Source organism: Fukomys damarensis, unplaced genomic scaffold, assembly GCF_012274545.1.
Source record: "Fukomys damarensis isolate Sample0158 unplaced genomic scaffold, DMR_v1.0_HiC HiC_scaffold_36, whole genome shotgun sequence".
Taxonomy (NCBI): domain Eukaryota; kingdom Metazoa; phylum Chordata; class Mammalia; order Rodentia; family Bathyergidae; genus Fukomys; species Fukomys damarensis.
In genome coordinates this window covers 11,147,789-11,156,213 of record NW_022900948.1, presented here as the reverse complement: position 1 = coordinate 11,156,213, position 8,425 = coordinate 11,147,789, and positions in this window count along the sequence as shown.

Below are 8,425 nucleotides of genomic sequence, written 5' to 3'. Positions count from 1 at the left end.
TGTGGGCCCAAGCCCGGCTTTGCGGGGCCGTGGAACCTTCTGGAGGCCTTCCCTCCGCCCGCGCGCCCCAGGGTGCTCAAGTGTCGGGCTGGAGTGGGCATGGCGAGTCTGAGACGACTCTGGCTTTCCAAACCAGGGAGGCGGAAGCTGTGTACGGAAGAGAATGTCTCGGAGCAAAGTCCTGCACCCGGGCGCGGTGCCGTGTTCGCATCTTTCCGGGTGTTAGTTCTGAGCCCTGAGGGTCAGGGAATCTGCAGAACAAGGTTGAGCAAGGCTCCGTACTCCACGCCCCGACCGAACTCACGGGCCTTGCGGCTCGCTTTGTAAGGCGCCGTCCAAGGCCTGGTAGTTCATCAGATTGCAAAGTAGTGAGAGCTCTTTGCCCATGTCCATGCTCTGAAGCACAGGTCACCTGCCTCAGACCTTGCTGGCTCTGGTTGAACCCCTGGGGCCTGGGAGCCCGAGCTAAATCCGCAAGTTTTTGGAAAGTCTAGAGACAAACTGCAGGCTGAGGACTTCTCTGGTCAGGCTCCCCGCCTCGTTTGACTACAGAGAAGCAGCAAGAGAAGTAAAATTATTATTTTAACTATTTGACCACACTTTGAAGTCAGTGAAGCCATATCTGCAGTTTGTAAAATGAGTCATTGAAGCCATATCTGCAGTCTGTAAAATGAGTTCTGGGGGTTTCAACCGATAGGATTATCACAGAGTGAGACATGGAGTCTGTCTTCCTTTTTCAGGAACACAACAGACATCAGTTACTAACCACTGAGGGAACTTGAGGAGAAAAGTTAAAAAGCCCAGTTTACATCACCTAGACTATAGTGAGGAGCCGAACTAGTGTACAGGGGAGGCTCCTGTATTAATCTGACAGATCAGGAAGCGTTGTGTGAAAGTGGCAGTTGAGCTGTTCGGAAGATGGAAGAAGAGCATCACAGTGGTGGATAAAGCACAGACTGTGATGATGTTCTTAGGAAACTACAAATAATTGGGTGTCTCAGAGCTGAGGGAACTGGAATGGCTAGAGCTCATGTGAGGCTTCAAAGCTGGTTGGGGAACGTCTTTACCTCTTGATATATCTTGCTAAGCTAAGGATTTTGAACTTCACCCTGGAGGCATCCATGTGTCCCTTTTCAGCCTTGTCTTTTATTAGTTTGAAGTGTGCGTGCCAGACAGAGCACTCTCTCGTTTCACAAACCCTTGTGTACCAGACACATAGCACTAGCTCATTTCACAAATCACCTTTTCCCACTGCTATATGCTGATTTTTGGCTAACATACCTAACTCTTCTAATTTTAGCAGTTAACTTCACAAGTATCACCAATGGTATAGTGTTTTTTCTTTAAACCAACATTTAAAATCTAATACTGCTAGGCTTAGTGATAGAAAAATTCTGTAAGTTGTCCCTACTGTTAAGGAGTGTAGAACATACTGAGAGGACCAGAAACAAAAGAATAGGTAGTATGATAAATGCTAATAAAGGAAAAATGTTTGGTTGGGTACTGAGTAGAGGAACCTTGCATCATCCTGATGAGTATCCCAGGCGAGAAACCAGCAAGTGTTAACAGCATGAATGATTTATAGAGAACAGTAAATAACATAGTTCATGGAATTGTGCTAAAGTTCCTACTTTTGTTGTGATGTGAACTGTACATCTGTCACTCTTAAATTGATTAGGCATAAGATAGCCAGGAGTTTTTGAGTTGACCATGTCCTTTGTGTGTATGTGTAAGTGTGTACATTGGGGATTGAACCCAGGGTCTTTCTTTCTTTCTTTTTTTTTTGAGACAGTGTCCCACTGTGTAGTCGAGACTGACCTGGAACTCACTATGTAGCCCAGGCTGGTCTCCAACTCACAGATGATCCTCCTGCCTCAGCCTTCCTGGTGCTGGGATTAAAGGCGTGCACCACCACCCCTGGCATATCCAGGGTCTTTCATACTGAGCCACATCCTCAGCTCCTTTTATTTTTGAGTCGAGGTCATAAGTTGTCTAGGCTTGAACTTGTGATCCTCCTGCCTCAGTCTCACAGAGTGCTGAGATTACAGGCATGTGTCACCATGCCCAGTCTATTGTTTCTTAAATGTTGACATGTTAAGCTTTTTTCCTGACTCAGGAATGCAAATGAATGTCCTACAACTAAAAAAGATGTCTAATACAAGATTGAAATTACTCCTTTAGGACTGCCAACATGAAACTGAAAACTAATGCTGAAAAAACTTTTAAAATTCACAGAGTTGTATATTACATGATCTTAGTTGTTCATTAAACAAAATAAAGGTCATGAAAGCTTGTGTTTTTGTTTATTCTGTTCTGTTTTTTGAGATATGGTCTTGCTATGTAGCCCAAGTAGGCCTCAAACTCATAGAGATCTTCCACATCTTCCTGCTTCAGCCTTCCAAGTGCTGGGGTTACAGTGTGCAAAACTATGCCTGACTTTTATAAAAGTTTTTTTAAGGAAAGATTATCTATTAATTGCTTATACTGTGTATGCATAGAATATTTTTAAACAACACAAAAAAATAGCCTTCATTTGCCTGTAGGGAGAGCAAGATGCTGGGTAGAGGTGTTTGGAAGAAAGACATTTCACAATAGGTCATTTTGTAACTGTTTAATTTTGTTATTTTTTTGGTATATTTTTAATATATAATCTTTTTTCCTTGTCCCTTCCTTCCTTCTTTTCCCCCTCCTCCCTCCCTTGTGCTTCTTTTCATTTGAAAAATTTCTTCCAATTTCCTAATATCTATTATACATTTTGGTCCTTATTTACACTTTGGGTTTTTCACATCAGGTATTGTGGTCCAATTTAAACGTGTGTCTGATTCATTTCACTTAGAGTATGGTCTCAAGGTGCATCCATTTAGCTAGAAATGTCTCAAGCTTGTCCTTTATGGTAGAGTAATACTCTGTTGTATAAAAAAATGCCACATCTTCTTTATCCATTTATTGGTTGATGGACATTTGGACTGTTTCCAAAATTTAGCTATCACAAACTGTGGTGCTATCAACATGGGTGTGCATATATTGCTGTTGTATGATGCTTTTAATTCTTTTGGGAAGATACCCAGCAGGGGAATAGCTGGGCCAAAGAGAAGCTCTAGTTTTAGTTTTTTGAGGAATCTCCACACTAATTTCTACAGCGGTCACACCAGACTACACTCCCTCTAATGGTGGAGAAGCGTTCCTTTTTCCCCACAGCCCCACCAGTATTTGTTATTGGTTGATCTTTTGATAATAAGCATTCTTTGTGGAGTGAGACAAAAATCTCAGCATTGTTTTAATTTGCATCTCTCAAATGACCAGTGATGCTGAACATTTTTTCACATATTTACTTGCTGTTCCTACTTCTTCATCTGAGAAGTGTATATTCATTTCAGATGCCCATTTTTGGATTGGGTCATTAAATTTTAGGGGGTCTGATTTTTTTGAGTTTTTAAAAAAATATAGATATTAGTCTTTTACCTGAGGAACAGCTGGTAATTTTTTTCTCCCAACACTCAGTTGTATCTTCATTCTGTTGATGTACAAAAACATTTTTACATCTATGTAATTAGGGAGATTGGCCTGTAGTACTCTTTTTTTGGTTGGATCTTTCTTTGGTTTTGGTATGAAGGTAATGCTTGCTTCCAGGAATGATTTTGGGAGTATTGCTTCTCTTTCAGTTTCATTAAAAAGTTTGTGAAGTAGCAGTATTAGGTGTTCTCTAAATTTCTTGTAGAGTTCAGCAGTAAATCCATCAGAGCCTGGGATTTTCTTTGTTGTTAAGTTTTTAATGATATCTTCAATTTCATTGACTGGTATAAATTTATTTTGAATTTTTATATCTCCTTTATTCAGTTTTGATAATTCATATGTATCTACAAATCTGTCCATTTTTTCCATGTTTTCCATCTTATTAGAATACAGATTCTTGAAGTAGGTATTGATGATCTTCTGAATTTCTGCAGGATATGTTGTGATTTCACCCTTTTCATTCCTAATTTCATGGATTTGAGTCTTTTCTTTCCTATTTTTGATAAGGTTGGCTAAGAGTTTGTCAATTTTATTTAAATCTTTCAAAGAACCAACTCTTTAATTCATTGATTTTTTTTGTATTGTTTTCTTAGTCTCCATTCCCCTTAATTTCTGCTCTGATCTTTACAATTTCCTCTCTTATACTAGCTTTGGGCTTAACTTGCTTTTTTTTTTCTGGAAGCTTGAGGTTCAATAAGGTTGCTTATTAGAGCTCACTCTTTTTCTGATATGAGAACTCACCACTGTAAAATTCTCTCATAGGACTGCTTTCATTGTATTCCTTAAGTTCCAGTTATCATTTAATTATAGTAACTGTCTACTTTCTTTTTTAATTTCATCTGTGAGCCGTTGGTTGTTTAGAGGGTGTTATTTAATTTCCAAGTGTTTATAGAATTTTTTGGTTTTTTTAGCTATTAATTTCCAATTTCTTTTCAGTATCATCTGATAATATGCCATGTTACTTACTTTTGTCTCATTTCTGAGCCAAAATACCCAATACTCAAAGTAAAAAGGGAATTGATTTATTTAGCTCACAGTCCATAATTGGCTGGCTCCAAGGTAAGGTGGCAGAGTGACAACAGTTCATGGCAGTCAGTAGCAGCAATGGGCGACCTTAACAGTATCTTCCTGCCCCTTTTATTCCATCCAGATTACTGGAATTAGGGCTGTGCAAACCAATCTCTTGCATGTAGTTATTTAGTAATCACATGCCCTTAATCCCAGCATGAAACAGTCCAGATTCAGTCACCTATGAAAAAACATGAGGCTTTGCGGGGACATCTAAACACAAGCCATAACATATACACGGGATAACTTTTGTTCTTTTACATTTACTTAAGCATTTAGTTCTTTTACATTTAGTTCTATGAGCTAGTATGTGATCTGTTTTGCAGAACTTCCTATGGGCAGCTAAGAAGAATGTGTATTTTGATGTTGTGGGGTGAAACACTCTGTAGATGTCTACTAAGTCCATTTGTTCAGAAGTTTGGTTCAGCTCTGATTTTTTGTCTGGTTCATCTGTCTCTTTGTGATAGTGGGTATTGAAGTACCTTATTACAATCATATTAGTGCTTATTTGATTTTTCATGTACGTTAATATTTGTTTTATATACTTAGGTGTACTGGTATTTGGTGCATATGTATTTATGATTGTTACCTCTTCCTTTTGTATTGTTCTCTTTACAGGGATGTAGTGACCTTCTTTGTCTCTCATAATCAATCTTGGCTTGAAATCCACTTTATCTACAAGTAGAATAGCTACCCCTGTTTTTTTCCAGATTTCTGTTGCATGGAGTATTGTTTTCTGTCCTTTTACTTTCAATCTATGAATTTCCCTTTTAATTAAGTGTGTTTCTTGTATGCAGCATATTGTTGGTTCTCATTTCTTGATCCATTCTGCCAGTCTGTTTCTTTTGACTGGTGAATTGAGACCATTAACATTGATGATTATAAGTAATATGTATTGATTTATCCTTGTCATGTTATATTCCTTTTGTTTGGTTCCCCCTTTTATTCCTCTGTTTAATCACTTGTCTTGCCTAATGGATTCATTTTGTTGGGGTTTGTGGAGTTGTAGTCCTGATTATCTCTTCCTAGAATGTCCTTCAGAACATTTTAGAGTGCTGGTTTGGTGGTCATGAATTTCTTCAGGTGTCGTTTCTCATGGAAGTATCTTATTTTTCCATCAGTTTGAAAGATAGTTTTCTGAGGTACATCAAGTTAGATTGGAGGTTGTTTTCTTTTAAGACTTGAAATATTTTACTCCAAGCTCTCCTTGACTTCTGTGTTTGTGTTGAGAAGACTGCTGTGATTCTTATGAGTTTTTGGTTATATGTAATTTGTTTCTTTTCTCTAGTAGCTTTTAATATTCTGTTCTTATGTTGAATTTCTGGAATCTTGACTATTATATGTTTTGGTGTAGTTTTTTTTCTTTTCCCCTCCCAGGGATGGAACTTGGAACCTTTCACTTGCACTTGCCGGTCAGGTGGTGGCACCACTGAGCTAAATCCCCAGCCCTGGTGTAGTTTTTTTGATCATGGCTAATTAGAGTTCTATATACCACACTTATCTGTATGTCAATTTTTTTCCATGCTTGGGAAGTTTTCCTGCCATTACTTCTGTGAACAAGTTTTTAATGTCATGTGTGATATCTCCTGCTTTTTCATTGACTATAATCAATCTTATATTGTTCTTCTTTGCATCATCTAGCAGCTATTGTATTGCTTTGGTTCCTTGATATTTTTAAGAAATCTTTCTTTCTGTGATAGCTAATCACAATCCTGACTTCTATATCTGATATTATGTCCTCACTTTGGATCATTATGCTGCCTGTACTTTCAGTGGAATTTTTAATCTCCTGGATGTTTGTTTGAATATGTTTCATAGATTCCATTTTCTTCCCTATGTTGGGCATTAATGGTTTCCATCATTTTCCTGAGGTCCACCATTTCTTTTACATCTGTCTACTCCAGAGTCACTAACCATGTCTTTCATTGTGGTCACCATCTCTGTAGTTATCTGAGAGATTATTTCTGATTTGATTTTTTTTTCTAGAGCCTCATTCATCTGCTTTGTTACTTCTGCTGTCACCACTTCAGAGAGTCCAGGTTGGTGGCTTTCAAATTGTTCTCTCATTCCCCCTGGGTTTACCTTTGGTGAAGTGGAAGTGTGGGGTTACATCTTGCTTAAGTGTCTTCTCATTTTCTTTTTTTTTTTTTAAGTTTAATTCCTGGGTTAGTGCTTGTAAATTGCTTATATCAGGTGGCTTTATTGCTAGTATTTAGAACTTTTAGGAAATGACTACTTTTCACAGATGTCTTCCAGGTATAGGTGGATTTTGGCTTTTGAGTCTGTTGCAAGATCCTACCGCTTCAATTTATTGGGGATGAGAAGTTGTTGCTTATTTGTTCTAGTCCCTGCTTCTTTGACACTCTCCTATAGTATTGTTTATAGATTCTAGGAAATATCAGTCTTGGCAGTTCAGGAAGAACAACTGATTAGAACAGTTATGTCACATTGGCTAAAGTAGTACAATTAGCAATAACAATAGCATCAAGCACAGCTTAAAGAAGGGCGAACTGTGGCAACTGTTGATTTTCCGCCTTTAACTGTATGAATTATATTTATGGTTATACAACAAAAATCTAAAACAAACCAGAAAATTGTGTACAACAAATAATGCCCTCAAATATGGCAATCCCAGTATCACATTCCAGGCACCTTCAAAACTCCCTATCTAAGAGCATATGAGGCTTTGGGGGAACATCTAGATATGAGCCATAACAAGGTATGCCATGTATCACTAAGCCCCATCCTTTGCCTAAGGTTTTTTCTTAATTGTTAAAAAAAGAGTGGTGAGGGATAGGAGTAAGCATACAGCTCAGTGATAGAGCATGTGTCTGGTATGCATAAGGCCCTGGGTTCAATGTCAAGCACCAATAACAAACAAACAAGTAACAGGTGAGGGGTTTAAATTAAAAGTGCTCAATTTTCCCCAATGCAAAAACTTGAGTATGATTCTTTTTAAGGCTCCAGGCCTAATAGCTGAAAGAGGTCATGGGTACATTTGATTTACTTTTTAAAAATCATTTAATTAAGAAAGTCTATTGCAAGGCTGTCTTCCAAATCCTAGGCTCAAGATCAATCTTCCTGCCTCAGCTTTTTGAGTAGCTGTAAGTATGTAGCACTATACCTAAGTTTCATTTTTCCCCCCAACCTGAATAGAGATGGTTATAATTTTTCATACTACTTAGGAGTAAAAGGATGTACAGGAAATATATTTATTTTGCTGTGTTTTTATAAATTGTGGAATGCTTCATGTATGAGATCCTGGCCTTCCTCTTGAGGTCATTTGTATACAGTTTGTTGATAGGATTTTTTACATTGCTACAACACTTTCTTGCAAGGCCTGGTGGTGCATCCCTGTAATACCCATCCAGGAGTTTGAGGCAGGAGGATTACCATGAATTTGAGGCTAGCTTGAGCTACATACTGAGTTTAAGTCCAGACTGAATTACACAGTGAAACCCTCTCTCAAAAGACATTTTCTTAAGGGTAGGAGCTTAAATTGAGTGTATTTGAAGATTATCTATTGGTTCAGCACACTTTAGTATGTTAGCAACTATTTTTTCTCTAGCCCTGTTCATAAACAGGCAAAGTAAACAATCAAAGGAGGCTGGAAGACTGGGAATATATCTGCAAGGCAGAACGAAGAATTAAGGAAGAATATGCTTCATAGGTATGAGATTAAACAAAATTACTTTTAATATCCCTTCCAAATCTTACTCTTGATATAGATAATTTATATTTATAAATTTAATTTGGTATCATTTATTTGAATAATTCAGTTGATAGCATTTTGTGTACATATAATTTCTAGATAATTAATTCTTTACCTCACTTTGCTATTAAA